General features: G+C 51.0%; 1 pseudogene; it reads right to left on the reverse strand.

Moving 5' to 3' along the window:
• Positions 1 to 20,922: 20,922 nt before the first annotated feature.
• Positions 20,923 to 21,376, reverse strand: LOC121153519 (annotated as a pseudogene).
• Positions 21,377 to 22,314: the final 938 nt, after the last annotated feature.

Below are 22,314 nucleotides of genomic sequence, written 5' to 3' on the forward strand. Positions count from 1 at the left end.
AGATGTCCATCACACACTCAAGGATAACATCACCATTGCTCCATAGTTTCTTTCAATATGGTTTCTCTTCTGTTTTAATATTTAAGCTTTCTGGAATTTGTGATAAAGTATGGTGTGAGGTAGGGGTAGCTTTTAAACTGTTCCTTGCTGAGTTGATTGGTTATTTTCAAACCATAATTCATTGAATAATCCACATTTTCCTACAATAATATGCAATTCTATCTGGACAGTATATTCCAGTTTTGAGTGAATTGGGTCTGCTTTATTGCTCTAATTTCTTTACTTATCCCACACCATTTTACTTAATGTAACTTTAGAGTACTTTTTGCCATCTGCAGAGAAAATATTCTTTCAATTACTTTCTTTTCTCAGAAATTTTTAGTGACTGGTAGGAGTTTATTTTCTGGAGGAACTTGTAATTGTTTTTAAAATGTGTTTACACCTTCCTTGGAGGGATTATTTCTGTACTTGTACATTCTTCACTAGGTAGCTCAGCGCCTCGTCAAAGACATGAAAGCAGATGATACAAAGACATGGAGAGCCTTCTCATTGTACCTTGTATCAGTCCTGTGAACAACAGCATCTTTAAACGGAGAGTCTGGTGTCTCAGCTTTTTTTTTCTGGTGCCACAACCCAGCACCTGAGACTAAATGGTTTGTAAAGGGATGAAGTTTGTTCAGCTCTTCATTTTGGAAGCCCAAGTTCAGGTGGCTGTGTCTGTGAAAGTTTAGTGCTGTTTCATAATGTGGCAGGACCATAGGTCTACGGGCATGGGAGGCAGAGAAAATACAAGGGGCCCTAGCTTTAGAACAACCTGTTCTTGTGAGAATGAACACATCCCGGTGGGAAGGGCATTAATCCCTCTTCACCACCTAATGACCTTTTCAAGGCCTCATTTCCAGACTTCCAATTCCTGACATGCAGAGCCCGTCCCCTGCCCCAGGATCCCACATCTCCCCATCATTTTCCTTCCCTCTCTCCTGGACGTTGCTGGTAACAGGCACTCCCTTGGGCAGCCTCAGCTGACCTGGCAGTGGCACTGCCCTTGGCCTCTGCTGAGACCTCAGCCCCTGGCAGCTTCCTTGTCCCACTCTTTCCAAGGCTGCTGGCTGGTTTCCCACTTAGAAGTGAGTTGGCCCTTCTATCTTCCACTTGGCAAAACAGATCCTAGGCAGGGAAGGGGAGCACGCAGAAGAGAGAGAGTGGGGGCTGAGGTGAGGTTCCTCCTGGCCCCATTGCTCCTTTTGGTCAAGTGCCAGCTATTTCAGAAAGAAAGAGGATGCTGCTTTTCTCTCAGGGGTGAACAGAAGACAAAACCTGTGTCAGGCTCATGAAGTTGTCCCCCAAGAAGGCACATTCACATTCACTTCACAAAGGAGGACATCTGAGGCCAGGAGGTATAGGATACTTGGGCCATGTCAGTGGAATGTTCATGGTGAAGCCAGGCAAAGACCCTTAGTGTGTCTGAAGCCAACTCCAAAGCCACAAACCTGATGCTAGCATCCTGTCGTGCACCAGGTCCTATGCAGTGTGGGACCATGGTGCCTTCTCGTGGCTGAGGATTTGAGCAGACCTGAAGTGGGGGACTGTTGTGGGTATATATATATTTTTAAAGATTTATTTATTTTTATTGGAAAGGCAGATATACAAAGAGGAGGAGAGCTGGAGAGGAAGATCGTCTTGTGTGTTTGCTACTCTTATTTCTCCAACCCTCACCCCCCTTGGCTTGGGAAAGGGTGGCTTGGTCTTGCAAACCAAGGCTGAGCACTTTAGCTGGCTGTTGGCGGTCTGGCCACATTCAGATGTGTGCAGCTCCCAGAACATGGGTCCCCAGCTGCGGGCCCAGGGTTCTGAGAACACTTGAATAGAAAACCACTCTCCTCCCTTTGCAAGAGAGGCGCCCAGAGCAGCTATTTCAATATATTCCAATTTAGCCGAGGGAAGCCAGAACATGGATGCTGTTGCCAAGGAAACCACGTCCTTCCTCCCTGTGCGCTGTGCATACGTGTATCACTTCATCTCTAGGCTCTCCAAGGTAATATCATAGCCCTGTGCTTGGGGAAGGGTTTTTAAAAAGGCATATAAAACCTCTTAGCTTCGAGAAGATTCATTAAATGATCTCACTCCAGAGAAGCCTAAATTATTCTTTTCAGACCCTTTGATGCAGAAGGAGGGGAAATGGCTGAGTCAGTCCTGTCTCTCAGAGCGCAGCTTGGTGTCTTGGAGGAAGCACTTTTTTTTTTTTCTAGAAAAAAACAAATGAGGGTTGGGGAGCTCAGACAGGATGTGTGTGTGTATGTAATAACAACGAGGTCACTGTGTCGATGCAATGTCACCGGCTAATCCCTGGGAGCAGGGCTGCCGAGACCACCTGGACCCGTTGGCCTCCTGGGCGACAAGGCTGTCATCCGCAGGACAGTCTTCTAAGCAGAGACAAGCCAGGGTTGCTGTAGCAAGGCCACCTTTCACGGGGTCCCATGTTGGGGAGCTGCAGATGCATGTCTACTGCCCAGCCTCTTTTTCCACCCAATGCCTGGGCTGCTCTGTCCTGTCTCAACGTCTGATCTCTGCTCACTTTTCTGTCCCAGCCTAGTCACTGTCAAAGTTGTCTGCCTCCTCAGCTGCCCCAGTCCTAGGTGTGAAACCTGGCATGAATCACCCCATGCCCTGCAACTCAGGAGGTTGATTGACTGTTCTTGGGGGACTCTCGGAGAGTATCACATGTTGCCCCCAATTGCACACTGTCTGCTTCTCTGCTCTTTGCTGGCTGTGAACTTGAGGCCCTCCTGATCACTGGCTGTGCAGTGACATCTTCCAGTGAGTGACACTAACCAAGGATATCAGCTTTTAGCAGTGGCATTGTGCTCCCTGCAGAGACACCTTTTCTGATACACATGTGGAGGTTATCTTCTGGGTGAGGGTCCTCTTGGCATCTAACGGGCTGAGTCCAGGGCTATTGTGAACATCCTATAGGGCATAAGAAAGCCCTACCACAAAGACTTCTTCCAGCCTTAGATGCCCATCCTGCCCAGGGTGGGAAATGTAGACTTCTTGTCTTGACTCATTTATGAAATGTTTGTTGGTTGAGGCCCAACTATGGACCAAGCTCTAAGCCATGGCCTAGGGGGGGCGTGAGTTGAACAAGATGGATATAGCTTTGTTATCTTTCTCACTGGGGGACAATCAGGGGACATTAAACACATGCTATGCATAAACAATATTTAGTTACAGATGGAACCCTTCTAACGGTGGCCCTACAACATCCAGGCTCGGGGACAGAGGGTAGACATGCCTGGCATCCCTTCTCTCTCCTCTGGAGCCTGGCATGGGGGCAGGTTGTTGTTGTCCCCGACTTCCTTCCCAGGTCCTCTTAGGTGGGCTGCTGTGCTGCTGATAACCATAGAAGGATGGGACCTTTTATTCTCCAAAATCCCAGTTTCTGCCCCAAATTGCCCGAGATAAACACAAGCCTCCTCTGGCTCCACCCCTATTGCCTTCCCATGCTTCACCCTACCCCCTCCTCCTCCCTAGGCCCCTTCTCTCACAGGCCAATTTTCATGAAATTCTTCAGGGTTCAGAGCATGGACCTTTGGGACTGGATCACTGCTACCTTGACTTGCCGTAGGACCATGATCAACTTAAGCTTGCCATGCCTCGATGTCTTTGTTTAGGTAGTGGGCCAATTTTAACAGCAATCTCATAGGGTTATCGCAAGGGATTAATGAGCTACTCTATGTAGAGTTGTTGGTTCACAGTGAGGGCCACTTAAGCTTTGCTGTCATGGTGACTGTCTTTCTGGCCTGATGATGCCAATAGGGCTAACACCTTGGCCTTTGCCCCTCCCAGATCATCTTGCCTCTGTAGAGCATAGCCATGCCTGCAGGGCCACTGTGCATGTTGCTGACTACTGGCTGCAGAGGAGTCTTGGTAGAGAGGGCTTTTCCTGTGCAGGAGGAGGGACCAGGGATGGTTGAGGTGGAGCACTGTCCTGGAAATGCACCTGCTGCACCCCAGAGTGTGGCAAAGCTAGACTGTGGGCTGGGTTTCAAGGCTATTCCTTATGTTGGTCTCACTGACCTTGATGGTCAAGGGCAGAGGCTGGATGTGGCTGGATGGCTTCATTTCCAACCTCTTTGTCGCTGTCACATGATGTCACTTCTTGAAGAGTAGCTTAGGTCTTTCCTGTCTCCCAGGGCCACTGTGAACATGGCTCCAGGTCACAGTGGTTACTGGGTGGCTGCTGCGTAGATGGCAGTAGTAGATGGGGAGGGGAGGGAAGCTGGTGCCTATTGGACAGGGCCTTCCTGGCTAGTTTGAGGCCTGCACGTGCCGTCTCCTGTGATTCTTCTTAACGTGTCAGGGTGGCGGCAGGGGGAGAGGGAGTTGATGAAGTGGTTTGAGTTGAAGAGAATTGACATCACCAGCTCAGAGTATCACAGCTGGGAGATGGCAGCCCTGGGATTGGTGGCTGTGGTCCACCTGCCTTTAAAGCTCCTGGATTTGACGCTCCTGTGATCCTCGTGGGAGTGCCTGAGGTTGATGCCCAGCTCTGACTCCTGATGCCAGCTTCCTGCTAATGAAGAGATGACTCAAGCCACTGGGTATCTGAGCCCCTGCTGGGAGGTATGGGTTGAGTTTCCTGATTCTGGCCCTGCCCTGCATGTTGTGGTTCATTTGGGGAAGCAGGCAAGTAGTTGGGAGCTCTTGTCTAATTGCCTTTCAAATAAGCAGTAAATGACAATCTAAAACTCGCCAGTCCTCTTAAGTGCTATTTATCCCTTCTGGCTGCTATAACAAAAGTTACCAGCCTGGGTGGCTTCCAAAACACAGAAATGTCTCGCTCACATGGCTGGAGGCTGAGGGTCCAACATCCAGGAGTCAGCCCCTTTGTGTCCCGTGAGGGTCAGTGTGCTGGTTCCTGGGTGGCACTGTTCAGCCTGGTCCTCACATGGTAGAAGAAACAAGGCAACTTTCTGGAGTCTTTCTTAGAAGGGCACTGGTCAGTCCTGGCGCAATAGCCTCGTGGCAAAAGTCCTCACCTTGCAAAAGTCCTCGGGATCCCATATGGGATCGCCAGTTCTAATTCTGGCAGCCCCGCCTCCCATCCAGCTCCTTGCTTGTGGCCTGGGAAAGCAGTCGATGAAGGCCCAATGCCTTGGGATCCTGCACCCACGTGGGAGACCTGGAAAAAGCTCCTGGCTCCTGGCTTCGGATCGGCTAAGCTCTGGGTGTTGTGGCCGCTTGGATGGAAGATCTTCCTCTCTGTCTTTCCTGCTCTCTGTATAAGTGACTTTGCAATAATAATAAATAAATCTTAAAAAAAAAAGAAGGACATTGGTTCTACTTAGGAGGGTTGCACTCCCAGGGCCTGAGTCCCTCCCAGTGCACACCCCTCACCCTCCTCTTGGATGACCTTGACAATGAGGATTGCAATGAGAGGATGTTGGAGGATGCAGTGTTCTGACCTCAGAATTGGTGTGGTTGCCCCTGCACCTTCCCTCCCCTGCCGAGAAACTCCACAGCTTCCGACATCTGCCAGCAGTGAGTTATCCTTGCCTGTTGTCCTGGAAGGCTGGGCTCAGCATTGCATGTATGACAGCATTGCCTGCCTGTCAGCACCTGTCTAGGTGGGCTGGGGAGGACCTGGTTATGTGCTGTAGTGGTGCTGGGCTACATTCTGGGGCCTGTCGGCTGCCCTGGGGACAGAGGTCCTGCTGCTTGGTGCCCATGACTGACCTACTTCCTGGGAATCCAGCAACTTGGGGGGTGGGGTGCCTGGGACTCTGACAGCTCTTTGTGCTATGTGCTGTACTAGTGCACAGTCTGCTGCTGCACTGCTAAGCCTGGCCTCTATCTCATGATGGGGATACTTGGAGAGGAGCCCCACTCCAGGCATAATTCTGTGCACAAACTCGTATCTTTTACTCCATTCACAGCCAGTATTCCTCCTGTTTGATACTGTGACACATTTTAATAGTCTTTTCCTTTTTTAGAAAAAAAATTTTATTGGAAGGCAGATTTACAGAGAGAAGGAGAGACAGGGGGTTTTTACCAGCTGATTCGCTCCCCAAATGGCTGCAATGGCCAGAGCTGAGCTGAACTGATCAGAAACCAGGAGCCAGGAGCTTCCTTTGGGGTCTCCCATGCAGGTGCAGGGTCCCAAGGTTTTGGGCCATCCTCCACTACTTTCCCAGGTCACAAAGCATGGAGCTGGATGTGAAGTGGAGCCACTGCGACATGGACATATGGGATTCCGGCACTGACAAGGTGAAGATTTAGCCATTGCGTCATCACGCTGGACAAATTTTGATTGCTGGTATCACATGGTACTCATGTATGCATGAATACACACACACACACATGCTCAGCTCCCATTGTCTTTCAGAATTGTCATCATTGTTGCCTAGGCCATGTTCATGAATTCTGAGAACTCTTCCCACACTTTGGGAGGGCAGCTGTGTGATATGATGGATACTGAGGGATGCCAGGGAGTGACTATGCTCCAATAAAGCTTTATTGACAAAAACAAACAGGGTAGGGGTAGGTCTGGGGTGGGGGCAGAGGCAGCAAGTGTGTTGATCTCCACCCAAGATGGCTGTTCTGATCTTGTGGGAGAGTTCTGTGCTATTGGCACCAGTACCCATGACTTTCAGTGGTTCTCCAACACGGCTCTACTTTGGAGTATCTCTGGGAGCCTGTTAGGAATGCAGATGCCTGGGAAACCCTCAACCCCGGCCAGACCTGCCAAACTCGAGTTGCTATAGACGGGCCTGTGTACCAGTGTTATCATCAGCTGCCTTTGGTGGTTTGGAACCAGTATTGTGACCTGGCTTTTCTAACATTTTTACATGACGTGTGTGGAGAAAGTGGGGACAGGGTGGGCTCAGGAGAAGGAGGACGGTTGGCTTTGTAGAGAGTGCCCATTCTGGCCCTGGGTCCTGGTCTGGGTTGTCCCAGTACTAACTTGGCTTTGCCTGGCTGGCCTTCTCTTTTCATCCTGTGCTAGGCTATTAACGAGCCTGGAGCAGACTTGATTAAAATTGCAGGTGTGGAAGCTGAGCAATTTGGCTTCTTGCCAAGAGGCAGGGGCAGTCTGGGGTGTTCTGTCTTTGTCTTTGTGAAGTGGCCCAGCCTCATCCTCCAGCTTCCCTCCAAGTCTCCTCTTGAACCGTCTCCTGTCTCCATGATTTATCACAAAATCTCTCTCTTTTGACCCCGAGACCGTCTCCACCTGAGTATCTTTCTGGGCCCACCCCATCCAGGCCATGCCAAATCCTTTTGGCTTCGATTTTCAATGAGATTGACATTCCCTCGAGTGGTTTTGTTCCATCGCTCTCTGCTTCCCTTGTTTTCTCCCTCCCCAACAAATACTCAACTCATGAGACTTTTGGAGTCCCTCCTGCTGAGCAGTGAAGCCTATAGGTGTTAGCAGAGTAGCTGCAGTCATAGAGAAGGAAATGGGCTTCCAGGGCCGGCCCTTAAACCAATAGTACTGCTCTGTGTCTGGGGCCTTCCCAAGGTTCATCTCTGTCTCTCTGGGTAATCCATACTGACCCCTACTGCTGGGCCCATATGGATGGGGTGGGGTCACTGCAGGGTGGAACATAAATGGGCCTGGCAAAATCAGTGCATGATTTGTCCCTCTCTCCACCCCACTGCAGCATGGGTGCTGGGATGGGGCTTGTCAAAGAGGAGGACTCTTTCTAGACTTGGGATTGGCCTGCACCAACCTGGGACATCTGCAGCTTACCAGGTGTGGAGATGTCTGAGGGGGAATGCAGCACTGGAGAAAACAAAGCCAGGAGACAGGCCCTGGGAGGTGAGCCAAGAGCAAAAGCAGGCCTGTAGGATGTGACTTGACCTTCTGGATTGAGTGGGACCTGAAGCCAGAGGACCTGCTCATGGACGTCTTGGTCTATGCATCTGGCATTTGTTCTTGTATGAAGTCAGCTGAAGCTGCAGCTCTAAGAGGTCTGATGTATGGGTTACTGGTCACCAGTAGAACAGGTCCCTCTACAGGGATTCCCAAGTGATAAGGACTGTGCCAGAGTCAGTGGTGCGTTCCTTAGGGTGCCCACACTCTAGGGCAGATCTCTTCTTGCTAGGAACCAAGCAGAGTCCCGACAGTGTGTTGGTCCTGTGTGCTTAGATGGCTTTGTCTCCAGGGACACTTGCCATGTTTGTGGTGGTCCAGGCCCTCTGGCAGCATACACAGTGAAATTCCAACTGACTGAGGGAGGGGAAAGTACTGCCTTCCTCCCCACTCACCCGTCACTTGGGTACTCCTGTACCACTTCTTAGTTCCTAAGCCAGAGTTGTCCCTCATGCTCTCTTCCTGTGGCTCCAACCTGCTTCTGTGTTTCCAGACCTCACCGCTGCTAGGCCATTTTGTTGTTACCATCTTTTGCTACCTCATCTGGCTCAAGCCTTCAGGGACCACGAAGGGTCCACTTTCTACATCCAGCTCAGCCACTGGTGTAGAACTTCAGAACCACATGTCCAGTGCCCCCGTGGGCACTTCCCTAGGGACTCTAGAGACACTCAAAGTGTAGCCTCTCATCTTCTATAGCCTTGCTGTTCCCTTATCCTCTTCCCGAGGGCTGGTTCTGGGGCCACCGAGTTATCCAAGTGAGAAATCTCATTCTCTTTTAGCAGTTCACCAGAGACACAGTGAATCCCCAAGGCCTTTGGATCCTTGTCTTGCACAGGTCCTAAGCTCACCAGTTGCTATTTATCCCTATGGTTATTACATCTTGATTCATAAGAACCAGAACTCTTACTTGGTATTAAAATTTATTCATTAATTGCAAAGATACACTGACCGTGAACACAAGGAAGGGTGTAGCTAGGAGTCACAGGGCAGCTCTGCTAAGACTTGCTGGCTTGATTCAGCTGTGCCCTGGCTGGATGCATCATGAAGGGTCTCTACAATGATACATGTGAGACCTCTTTATTGAAAGGGGAGTTATTTAGGCCCTGAGAAACCTCCATCTGATTGTCTAATGGTTGTGGGGTTTGCACAACATTCTCCAGGGCGCCATGCCCCCCATAAATCCATAGGTTCCAGGTCTGTTTACCATAAGCAGAGCCAGACAGATAGGGCACATCTTGCTAAAAGCATTCCAGAGATAAGAACTCTTTCCCCAGGCTGTGACATCAGTGTGCTGGCCCCCCGGCTCTGTCACCAGCAGGATTAGGAGGTGAACTGTCCGGGTCATCGTGAAGGTAGAAGATGGATGGCTGACTGGCTAGTAACCCTTGGCTTTCCAGCGCCGCTTGGCCTGCCTGTTCCATGCTGGAGATTCCTGGAGCTCCAACCTTGGCCTTCTCTCTCCTGACACTGCACAATTATTGTCTCTGTTCCTGTGGCTTCCCATCCTCAGCCTCTCCGGTCTACATTTCATACACTTGATTCTCAGCCCTTTTGACCTTCAGTTCTCACCTGATCCCCAGAGACGACTCCTCTGGGTCCTACCACCTGCAAGTCCATTGTTCTAGCCTGAGATCAGATTAGTCACAAAGAAAGAGGTTTATGTAATTCACGGTTTTGTTTGGTGGCTGTGTCTGGGGAGAACCTTGTGCTGTCACTGGTGACAGAAAGGCAGAAGGGACAGAAAAAGTGTGTGGGGGAAAGACAAGCCTGGGAGAACAGGCCTGAGGACAGCAGGAGCCAGTTCTCAAGGGCAGTACCCACAGCCTGAGCCCCTCTAAAAGAGATTTGCCTACTGAGGACATGGGGCAGAGTCAAACCACAGGCCTCTGCATATACCACAATACACCTGCCTCCCATGGCTGTTGTGCTATTGAAGGAGGCCATGCAGCGAAGTACTTCCTGCCAGGGCTAGCACACAGCAAATGCTCAGTGATTGTCATTTTTTGTCCTCTCTGCTACTCCCCAGGACCACTGATTGCCATGTCTCACAGGTTTTTCTTCTTCCCTCCTTCCCCAGGGCACCCCTCTCCATTTCCACCATCTTTTCATCATCTCTGCCTTTGCCTGTCACAGCAGCCTGGGAACTGGTCCCCTGGCTCTGTCTCTGCGACTCCCTCCTCTCTGCTGCCAGAAGCATGCTTCTCCACTGTATATCTGATCACGCCAGTGCTTCGTGGCTCCTGGGACAAAGTCCAGGCTGCTGACAGTGATGCAGGAGGTTGGCTAAGAACTGGCTTCACTACCTTCCCATCCCTTGTGACTCCCTGCCTTAAGTGCTGATCCCTGGGCATACTGAATTGTCTTGGACCATCAGCCTTTGGCAGGCTGCCCCATCTCCCTACCTAGGAGATGCTCCTCCCTTCTCTCCAGCCTCTCTGACTCCCTCCTGTATTGCCACACCACAGCATTGTCCAGCTCCATGGTCCTTACCAGGTTACCTGTCTGGATCTCTCTTGGCATCAGGAGCCTCAGGAAGACATGGCGTTGGAATCATGTTAGGTCATGTTCATCCCCAGCACCTGGAATAGTGTGTGGGAGAGGGTAGGTCCCCAGTATCAACTGGGGAAGTCATTGGATGGTGATATAGGTAAAGGAGGGGATGGAGAGAGAGAGACAGAGAGAGAGAGGAGGTGGGGGAAGACAGAGAGATCTTCTATCCTCTAGGTAACTCCCTAGATGCTTGAAATGGCTAGAGCTGATCTGATCTGAAGACAGGAGCTTCTTCCTGGTTTCCCATGTGGATGCAGGGTCCCAAGGCTGTGGGCCATTCTCCACTGTTTTTCTCAGTCTGTAAGCTGGGACTTAGGGATCAGAAGTGGACAGCTGGGATTAGAACCAGTGCACATATGGGATGTCAGCACTGCAGGCAGAGGATTAACCTGTACACTCAGCGCCCAGACTGTGTGATCTATAGGGGAACAAGCTTGCCACTCTGTAGGCTATGTTCAAGAATGAGTGCCAGCATATGATGAGGGTTTTGACTCACACAGAAAGACAAGCCTGGGTATGCCAAGATGGGAGCAGACAGAGGGGTGCATGTTTTATGGCAGCCTGTTCCAGTGGCAACTGACCCCTCCTCTCTTGAAAACAACATTGATCCCTTTTGGGGACTACAGCCTCAGTGAGCCAGGCATCTCTCGAAGACTCCACTGCCTCTCAATCCAATTACAAGGAGTGTGCGATTTTAACAGGAAACTTCCTGGGGACCAACCACACTTGACTCATAGCACCACCCTTCCTCAGACATGACCTCCACCATCATCCCCATGGAAAGTGTGTCTTGGCACTTGATACCATTTCCTCAGTCCTATACAAAAAGATCTTAAGGAAGAAGGGACAGGAACAGGTGGCATCAAGACTTTTTCTAAGCTGGGGCATTGTGACCTTCAGGGAAAGTGACACTGCACTGCCTGAGCCAATTGGTCATGTACACACTGCCCAGGTCTTTGGAGACCCCCTCACCTGCCACCCAGGTCATTCCTTCTGCAGAGGAGTGGGCTTCCTATCCTCCCACTCCCTTGTGTTGTAACTCCTGCTGTATCAGGCCTAAAATTGGAAGCCTCCTCTCCCACCTTCCCCCTTCCTGCTGGCTCTGTGGACACAGCCTTGAGTGTGCTCTGGGGAGAGAGGGTCAGGGTCAGGGTGGGGGATGCTTGCTCTCCAGGCGGGGCCTGATGGCTCCTAGACTGCCAGCACTTCTAGTCCACCTCATGACTGTGAGAATTAATTCCTTCGCAAGCTTTCCTTCAGATAGGTGAGAAATTTGTATGCCTTCTATTAACATAATTGTGACCCCATTTCTTGGGAAGTGACAGCCGTGGTCTGATTATGCACTGGGAGCCCCCACCTGCCTGTCCTGGGCTGCAGGATGAAGGCCTCCTCCTGATAACTGACAAATGAGCTGTCCCACGCCCACACACCCTCCTCTGAAACCTGCAGACAAGCGCTTAAGCTGCAGCCTGGTGGCTGGACGGGCTGACAAGGAGTTCTGCTTTGTTAAGTCTCTGCTTGGCAGCATTTGTGGTAGCAGGGACGCTATTTCCAGCAGTGGATGGAAGGGCAGTGGGCTTGCAGATGGGGGCATGGGCCTGTTCTGCCATCTACCAGTTGTGCTTCTTAGGATCAAGTCCTTTCCTTTCCATGAATGTTCAAGGCTTACCTTTTAGGCCTGAGGTTGATGGCTTGTAGATTATCACTGGGAACCTATAAACTGGACTTCTGTCTTCAATACTGCCAGAAGAGTCTAGAAAGTTCTTTAGGAGATTAAGAAGCCAGAGCAGTGATTGGATAGAGGCCTTCCTCTGTGATACAACATGTTGAAGGCACTGGAGGAATTTCTCTTTCCCCAAGACTGTGAACTGAACCCCAAGCCCAACCCTTGGGGCCTTGGGAAGTCCATGGAGGGCTCTGGAACTGGGCATGGAGCAGTCATTGCTCAGTGGCTTACTGACTTGTTGATCATTGGGCACTCTCTATGGTCAGGTGGCTCTTGAAAGCTGAAAACAGTCAGCTGTCAATCTTCTACATACACCTGCTCAACCGCTAAGCTGGATGAATGTCTCTACCCCAGACCCTGGGATCTGGAGTCTGGTCAGGTTCAGAGGAATGAGGCTGTTCTCCTGAGCCACAGTAGGCTGCTCCCCACTCCTGGCCCTGGTTTCCTATATGTCTATACAGCATCATTTAAGGCATCCTGGGGACACCAGGGCTATTCAGGAAATGCCATTGTCCTTCAGCACACAGGCCTGTGGTGGGACAGCCAGGTACATGTGTGGCAGGGTAGAAGGTGACCATGCCTTGCACTCTGGGGCTCGAGAGGAGGAGGCCTGGATGGCAGCAGTTCTGTGGGGTGGCATTGTGTGCAGCCCTGGAGTGAGCTGCTGGCATGAGGGGAAGGAAGGAAGAGAGCAAGTTGTGTGGGTGTGAGAAGGGGAACTCTCCACCACAAGATGGCGGTTCTGTGTAGGCACATGGAGCAAAAGGGTGTTGGGAGCCCAGGGCATTTGGGGAGTCCATCCCAGGCTCTCTGCATAGGCCACAGCAATCCTGAGGTGATGCTTCCGTCCCCTTTGTTTCCTAGGACTCAACACGGTTATTTCTGTTCTTTTTTATTTTATTTTCTTTAGTTCTGGGGCCAGGGGGTCGCTGCCTTTGCTGGCCTTGGGACAACGTGCCTAGTCTTTCTCCTTGTGATACAATCTGCCAAGCCTACTCCAGCCTTCCTGGTCCCTTCTCTTTGCCCACTGTTCTCCAGGGCCTCTCTCCCATCTGTTTATCACCTTGTTTTCTGTTCCCCACATTACAATCTCAGCCTTGTAAAGGCATGGGCCTCTCTGGTTTGTCACTGTAACAACCAGGAGGTTTTGGATGAGTAGTGGAGAGATCCAGGAGTGAATGGCAGGTGCACTGATGGTTTTCTTGATCTCTTGTCAAGAGGTAGCTTCACATGCCAGGATATCTAGTCGTTCATCCAGCTTCAAGCTCAGGCATGCTCTGGAGTGCTCTTGGTGCACAGCAGGTATTGTAGCACACTCACAGCACCCACAAAGAGGATTGGACCAATCCCAGAGGGCCGTCTCAACAGGTGGCTGCCTGCTGTCTTGCCTCATCATCCTGGCCTGTGGCAGGATGGCATGACCAAGCTGGGTGGTGATGATAAAATACGGCAAAGGGAAAGTGATGCTTGACTTCCTGACAGCCTGGTTCAAACAAAGTCCTTTGAAATAGGAGTGGGAAGGAATGCGTCTTTTTCCCATGGTCTTGGTGGGTGTGGTAATGTCAAGAACATTTCCTGGTCTTCCACAAGCAGCCAAGATGGTCTGTTCTTTTCTTGGACAATTATAGGACTAGAGGGAGGGAGGGATGGAATCAGTGCTCCTGAGTGGCCAAACAGTGCCTTTAGTCCATTTCCTGTCCATTCATGTCTGCCAGCATGCTCACTGGATTGCCCTCCCTACCTTGACCTTAAATACCATGTTAACCCCTGCTCAGTGTCCAGCCCCATGCTGTGCCTGTCACTGTAGCCAGAAAGTCACAGCCACCTGGGCAGGTATATGTGGCAATGTGGCTGATATGGCCTAGAGCAGGGGGAGACCAGGAGGAGATGCAGGGTAGGTGGGAATGTCAGGTGATTCCTGAAAGCCATTCTGGAGATCAAGATTTAAAACAGAATTGTAAAGATTAGAAAGACCGTGAGACTATACATCAGAGGGGAAAAGAGAATTTTAGAAAGAGAGCAGCAAGTGTGAAAGTCAAAATGATGGGCACATATGAGTTTGGTAAGGGAGTGGCAGTAGGACATAAAGCATGCCTGTATTGTGTGTGTGTGTTTTTCCAGGGCATATAGGGGGAACTTGGAAAAGACTTCTGCCTGTTGTGGTTAGATTTTAGGTTGTTTTCGCAGCCCCTGTGTGGCTTTTGAGCCCTTCCTTCCCCTGGTGACTTTTTTCCCCCATTAAATGTCCTCTGCTTGAAGTTCTGAGGGTGGTTTTGTCTTTTCTGATAAGCTGCCGATACATGTGCTTGATGAGGCTGCAACACAGGTGAGCCAGGGCAAGACATGGAAGGGGAGAAGGTGGAGTAAATGCCTTTCCAAAGAGGGGGCCTGCAACTGCATGACCTTACAACCTTACATGGCCAAAGGGTGTCGGCGGATGGGATTAAGTGGAGCATTTTTAAAAAGCATTATAGTTATTTATTAGATGGAGTTGCACAGAGAAAGGGAGAGACAGAGCAGTGTCTTCCATTCTACTGGATCATTGCCCAAATGGCTGCTGCAACAGCTAAGGCTGCGCCAGACAGAAGTCAGGAGCCAGAAGCTCCATCAGGGTCTCGTGTGTGGGTGCAGGGGCCCAAGCACTTGGTTATCCTCTGCTGTTTTCCAGGTACACTAGCAGGGAGCTGGCTCAGAAGTGGAGCAGCTGGGACTTGAACCAGTGCCCCTGCAGGATGCCAATGTTGCAGGCAGTGGTTTAACCTGCCCAATGACCGCACTTGTCCCAAGAGAAGGGAAAATTATCCAGGATTATCTGTGCAGGTTTTTAAAACATGAAGACAGAAGAAGAGGGAGATTGGGAGAGGTGGCAATGGAAGTGCAGGGGCGAAAGAGTGCTGGCTTGAAGATGGAGGAAGTATCAGGATCCAAGTAATGCAGGTGTCCTTGGAGCTTGCAGGGCAGCAAGTCTCTGCCCTTGGGCATCTGGAGTAGATGCCACCCTGCCATCACCCTGATTGGAGTCTAGCAAGATCCACTTCAAATGTCTGACTCCCAGAACCATGTTCTGCCCTGACGGGGGAGGGACTTACAGCGGCAGTGGGCATGTGATGGAGGAATGGGATCTGATCGCGTGAGGAAAGGGGTTTGACTTTTGCTCAGGTGCTCAGGGCCCACACTGTGGCAGGGTCTGCGTACGCCAAGCTTAGATCATTGGCCTTGCCAATGACCAGCGTGGTTATTTTCTGCAAGTGTTTGACATCCTTGAAGCTGCAGCATTTCCAGATCCAGAAGAGATGGGGGCAGCTGAGAGATTTCCTCTCATCAGGCTGGCAGAAGGATCAAGGAAGGCAAGGCCCAGTGTAAAGCAGGCTCATTCTTTCAGGCTTGACAACCTTGGAGGAGACAATGGGTTCCTTGGTGCCTTGATTCCCACAGCTGCCATCAGGAAGTGCTGGCAGGCCTCCTACACCCTGCCATGAAGGAATAAATGGTTGGTTTGTTGTTGCCATGTGATGCGCTGCAAAGTGGAGACAGGTGGTAGCCCCTGTGCCCTTCCTGGCCTGAGGGGTCAGGTCCCTGCCTGCCTGTGCAAAGAGCAGATAGGTGCCTACTCACTCTGCCCAGCCAGCCCCATAGCCACCACCCTGCAAGACAGGCCTGCCTCCTTGGGTCCCTAGGGTCTGCCCTCCTTTCTGCTCCCCCTCTCTGTGCCCCAGGCAGAAGCTATTTCAGTTACAAATTCCTTGAAAGGCTACACCTTCCCTGGCCACCCAGGCTGACCTCCCCACAGCTGCGCAGTATTGATTTCGCCTTTAAATATGACTGCAGCCCAGGAGCGTGTATGGATTAATTGACGGGGCCAGGCTTGTACCTGCACACTTCATTAACAGCTGCTACTAATTAGTGCAGTAGTCATTAAGAGACCTACTGGGGTTTTGAGGATAATAGTTTTATATTTTTTTTTCTTCTCTGTGACTCTTCAACATACAATAAGTTGGTGAAGGCAACAGCACGATTCTGGGTTGGGATGGATGTGGTGGCTAGCTTCTGCTTAGGGCAGAAGGTAGGAGCTCAGCTCAGCTCCATGGGACCAAGGTTGAGAGTGCCTGCCTGAGGGTCGTTGGTTCTTACCAGTAGTGGCTGCTGTAGCTGGGAAAGAGGTGTGCCCTGCTCAAGGTCATACAAGGACAAGAGGCAGAACTGGGCCAAACACCCAGGTCTGCTGGCTTTGCTCCAGGGCAAGGCTTTGCTTGCATGCTACTGAGCTTTGCCCAAACGGGTGCTGCCTTTCCTGTCCTGTTCCTAGGCCTTCCCCTCTCCACCCTCCTCTCTGCCAGAAGGACCCCTGCTCCCTGTCTGTAGCATTGCCTCTCTCCCAATGGCAAGGACTCAGCCTTGGACTCTGGGTCTGTCCACACTTGGTCCTTACTAGGACATAGTAGGGAGCAGTGGATCATTCAGTACAGTGGAGCCAAGAGCAGGATGGGCTTGGAATGAGGGCATCCTTGGTACGGTACAGGGCCCCAAGTTCCTGTAGGAGACTCATCTGTGGTCTAGTCCATCATTGGCCGAGCACACACTGCAAGCTTTCCCAGCCTAGTTTCCTGTTCCTTTTGCCTTTTAAAGATGGGAATTGCCAGTCCCCCCAGCAGCTGACAGCATGTCAGGAGATGCTACTGCAGGTGCTCGGCCTGCCTTAATCCATTCCGTCCTCTCTGCACGCCTAGGAGGCAGGTGTATCTGTTATGATTTCTTGTTCCTAGAAGCACAGATGAATAGAATAACTTGCCCTGGGTCACACAGCATGTGGAGATGATTCCAGATTTGGAGCCCAGAGTCCTAGTCCTTTCCCCTGAGATCATTGCTTTCCTCCTTTGTTTCCCCTCTTTTTTGTGATTTTATTTATTTGAAAGGTAGAGAGAGATCAATCTTCCATCTGCTGTTTTATTTCCCAAAGACTTGTAATGGCTAAAGCAGGGCCAGGCTTAAAGCTAGGAGTACATAAGTCCATAGAGGTCTCATGTGGGTGGCAGAGCCACAAGCACTTGGGGCATCATTTGCTGCCTTCCAGGCACAGTAACAGGGACCTGGACCAGCAGCAGGGCAGCTGGGACTTGAACCTGTGCTCATGTGGGATGCTGCCATCACAGGCATGGCTTAACTTGCTGTGTCACAATGCCAGCTTCTCCTGGCCCTTTAAGAGGTTGATTTTCTTTCTGTAAGAAAGCCCCATGCCACAGGATATGCTGTGTGAACAGCAGCTGTGTTGGAGCCATGAGCCCGAGTGCCCCCAGACCTGGTCTGATTAGCGTAGGGCAGGTGCTTGAAGCAAAAGGCTATTCACAGTGCATGAGTTGGGTGGGGTGGACTCCTGCACTGCTGAGTCCGTGTGAATTCTGTCTGGGGAGGTATTGAAGGGTCTGAATCCAGGAGTGCAGAGAGGTGATAATCTTGACCTAAGTCTAGACGAGTCATGAGTGACCAGAGGAAGCTGGTTAAGAAAGGAAGGCCAGAAGGTGCACAGGTGCCAGGAGAGAGAGCCCCGAGTCCTAGAAGGTCACATCTGTTCCTGATGGCCTCGCAGAGCTGGTTCCCACAGAGTAATAGCTTCTGGTTTCTTGATTGGGGCTTCTGGTAAATCAGCCCATTTCTCCAGCTCTCTCGTGTCAAGTTAGCAACCTCATTGTTCTTTGCCATGCAAAGGCAGAATAACATGAATGGCTTTTGGCACTGTAGGGATGCAGCTGTGGTGGTGTGCCAAGTGTGGTGGTACCCAAACTGTCTGGCTATCACGCAGGCCTTCTCTGAGCATGAACCGTGGCCCTCAGCCAGGCTCCTGGGACCTGTGGGTGAAGTGTCCAGGGGACAGAGGCCAGCTGGCCTTCCAGTTCTGTGCTGGGCAGGGCAGGGCTGCACAGTAAGTCCTGGACTGGCAGAGGGTTGCAGGTTCTTGCTTTCTTCCCTCCTAGATCTAAAGGGAATGGCCCAGGTTGGCAGGGCAGTGCTACAGGAAGGGGGATGTACAAGTCACTTCCCAGTCACCTTAGGGGTTTTGTGGAAGGGAACCTGGAGGGACGCATGTGATATCACACATCATGTCCATTCCACATCTCCTGGGGAGAACCTCGCATGTGGTCCCACCTAGCTGCAAGGGAGGCTGGGAAATGTCATCCTGGGTCAATGAGTATGTCCTGTGCAGAGGACACTTTCATCTTTGTGGGCTGCTTCGTCTCTGACACAAGCCTCCCATCCTGATAGGTCCAACACAAAATGCTGGACCAATGAACGAACATGGCTGTGTGCCAATAATACTTTGTTATGGACGACTGAATTTGTGTTTCACACTGTTCTCTTGCATCATTGATATGGTTCTGTTTATTTATTTATTTATTTTTAACCATTAAAAGTGGAGAAGTCATTCTTAGCTCACAGGCCAGATCTGAGGGCTCAGTGTACAGTCTTAACTCCTGGGTGGAAGGGTGACCTTAGACTAGGGCATGTTTGCTGGGAGGAGGGGTTGCATTTTGGCAGAGGGTGCATGGTGCTCACAGCATCCACTGCAGGATTTGAGAATAGAAGAGTGCTTTAGCAGGAGCCCAGTGGCCCCTGAGCCCTTCTCTGTATGTAGAGGAGCTGAATTCACTGGGTGGGGATGGCTCGCCCATGGCTTGCCTGCAGTGAGGACAGGGGATGCCACACCCAGTGTGGGGGTGCTGGTGTCAGCTGATCTTCCATGAGGCCTTGTAGGGAGCAGGCAACTGCCTCCCCTCCTCACCCCCACTGCTATATGCCAGGCAGGCAAGGACTTCCACACCCCTGGCCAGGGACAGCCGACAGATGGTGACCCTGCAGGGCAGAGTCCATCGCCCCACAGCCAGGCAGCCAGCCACTCAGAAGCAGAACACTGTTATCCCCGCTACAAGGGGCCACAGAAGCTACCCAGGAAGTGGCTTTGAACTAGACAAGGACACATCTTTATCATTAGAAAGTGGCAGGTGCGTGTAGGAAATGCAGTGAGGAGAACCATCAGAAAGATGAAGGTGTCACTGCATGGTGACATTGCCGCCTGCCAGCCCTTCCTCCTTCTTTCCTCGGCTCCCAGTGTGGTGGCGAGAAGCTCATACAGCCAAGCTGATATCAGTTCTTGAGCAAAATAGAAGCATTCCGTGTTTGTGCATCACCCAGTGCCTGCTGCCAATCAACATGGCTGCGTGTATTTTTAGCAGCCACTGCCAGTCATCCCTTCTGTGCCCTGAAGTAAACAGAGCCAGAGGCAGGGAGAATCGCCTACGGGTGTCAGGCCTGTGGGGTTTGAGTCCTGGCTCTGTTGGGTCCTGTGTGACATCCACAAGCCCCTTTGCCGAGAGAGTAAGGCTTACTGTTTGGGCTTGTGGGGAGAAGCCCACCTTGGAGCTTTTGCTTTTCTCACTGGGCCTCAGTCCCTTCCTGTGGAAGATGGGTGGGTGGGTAACATGATTTCTTCCTGACTGCACCTGCTGTTGAGCCTCTAACTCTTGAGCAGGAGAAAGCTGGCCTGGAGGGATGTGTGAAGGGGGAGGAAGTCACAGCTTTCTTAGGAACTCCCTGCTCTTGGAGCCTGCTGGCCCTTGCAGGAACAGCTCACACCACTTCCTCCAGGTAGTCCCTCTGTATGATGTCTTGCCTTTCTCAGGGACCCATGTGTCTGAACTGGAGCTCCAGCCAGCCACCTTTCTCTGCCAAAAGAAGTTATCTTAGGGAGAGACTCTGGCCAAGCTGTAACCTGACCTTAACCCTGACCCTCAGCCTAAACCCATCCTTAGCTCTGAGTCTGATTCTCTCCCCTTCCACACAACTGCACAGGTGAGAGCACACATTTACATGTCCCTCTGCCCATGGGAGCCCTGTAGGCCAAACCAGCCACCTCCTGCCATCAGCCCCTCCCCGGGTCAGGTCCTGAGAGCCCATTCAGGCACACTCCCTTGTCCAATGCAGGCATCCTGTAATGGGCTCTTTGTTCAGCCCAGAAATGTGGGCAGTAGGAGCTATGGGGCCAGCCTATGTACAGCCTGTCCACTGTACATACCTACCAGCTCAGAGGGTTCTGGAGCACCAAGATCAGCCAGTTAAGGTAGCCTTGCTGCCAGCCCTGTCCTCCCAGGCCTGTGGGCAATATGGAGAGGCCAACTGACCCAGGCACTTTGGGCTTCTCTTGGCAGATGTGTGCCATCTCAAGGAGACCCCTGTGCTCTCCTCCATCACCACTCCCCTCTTGGGAGAGTGCCCTCATCAGGGGACATGTGAGGCTATGGACTGGCTGAGGAAATGGCAGCGGCTGAGCTGAAGATGCTTGTTGGAGCCATGCTGTGGAGTACTGGGCTAAGTCACCAGTTTCAATGTGGCATGCCATAGCCAAGTGCCTATCCATGTCCCAGCTGCTCTGTTTCTGATTCAACTACCTGCTAATGCACCTGGGAAAACAATGGAATATGGCCCAGGTGGTTGGGTCCCTACACCCATGTGGGAGACCTTGATGGAGTTCTGGACTCCTGACTTTGACTTGACCCAGCCCTGGCTATCTGTGGTCATTTAGGGGCATGAACCAGCAGAGGGATGATCTTCTCTCTGTTGCTCTGCTTTTCAAATAAACAAATAAATCTTAAAAAAGAAAAAAAAAAGGCATTTGTCCCTATGGCCTCATTAGGCATTGAAACTCCTTGTTAAGTCAAAGCACTTTGTGTTAGGTGACATCATTCATTTTTTCTTTTTCTTTTTTTGGCACAAATATTTTTTGATTGGTTATCTTTTTTTATACAGATATACTGAATAATTAGGCAATGCTGCCTGTGTTGGATGCAATCCTGGGCCACAAGTCTGCACATTCCTTTGCAACTGGTCCAGTGATGGCAGAACCTTTCATCTCACCTTTATTGTTTACTATGACTCCTGCATTATCTTCAAAATAAAGAAACATACCATCTTTTCTTCTATATGACTTTTGTTGTTGAATTACCACTGTTGGATGTACCTTTTTCCACAGCTCTGGCTTGCCCTTCTTGATTGTGGCCATCACCATGTCCCCGATGCTGATGGCAAGGAGCCTGTTCAGCTATCCCTTGATCCCCATCATGGGGGTGATGTAGAGATTTTTGGCTCCTGTGTTGTCTGCACAGTTGATGACCCACAGGGAGACTCAGGGAAATGTGTAACTTGGCCCCAGAGGACCTGCCATGTCCTCACTTAGACATCTTGGATGCCCAACATCATTTATTTTGTTCGTGAATTCATCTATGTTCCCAATCCTTTATCATGTGTGGTCTGCGTACCAGACAATGGGCATATAAGGGTGAAGTTAGCTAGAAATAGTCCCTGGGCTGGCAGAGTGCACAGAGGACTCGAGTTGAGGGACTTGCAGCTGACCTGGGCTAGGATGATACAGACAACAGCACCTGGTATGTTCTGGGCATTGGGCACACAAGTGCAAGAAGCAAGGCAGGTCTAGGGAGTGAAGAGAGACCCTGTACCTGAGTAGTAAAAGCATGGTGGTGGGCAATGCTGTGCTGCAGGGATCCCTGACTAGCATGGCCTGAGAGCAAGGTAGACCCCAAGCTCTTCTGATGATGGCGTGGGCTTTCATTCTAGAAGGATCCTTTTGACTGCTGTGAACAGATACATTAAGGGGAGAATGTTGATGGGATGGGGTGTGGCTGGAAGGAGTAGGATGAAGGGCAATCAGCAGCAGAAGATGGGCTTAAAAGTGAGTGAGCCTGGGTGTGGGGAAGAGGTAGTGCCATGCCTATGCGTTGGTTGCTGTTTAGGGCCATGGGGGCATGGGAGCATCTTCAGTGGCAAGAGGGCATGGAGGGATGAATAAACTTTGGTGAGGCATGACTGCTTGGAGATGACAAGTGGTTCTGAAGTTGGACATGGAGATCTCCATGAAGATAGAGCTACAAATAAATTGCTGTCTTGATTCCCCCATGGGGCCAGGCCAGATCCCTAGGTGAGGGAATGGGGCACTGGAAACTGGTATCCATGCCCCATGCCTGTCTGTAAGGGTCCTCAAATTGTCTACAACTTGTGTGGCCTTTGTGCTCAGCCAGAGGAATAGGAAAGATAAAATGAGGGCATGCACAGCAGGAATGGCTCCTTTGCTACCTGTGGGGTAGATTGCTAGACCACCCAT

The sequence above is a fragment of the Ochotona curzoniae genome, unplaced genomic scaffold (assembly GCF_017591425.1).
Source record: "Ochotona curzoniae isolate NIBS_2020 unplaced genomic scaffold, NIBS_Ocur_1.0 contig_2692, whole genome shotgun sequence".
NCBI classification, from domain to species: domain Eukaryota; kingdom Metazoa; phylum Chordata; class Mammalia; order Lagomorpha; family Ochotonidae; genus Ochotona; species Ochotona curzoniae.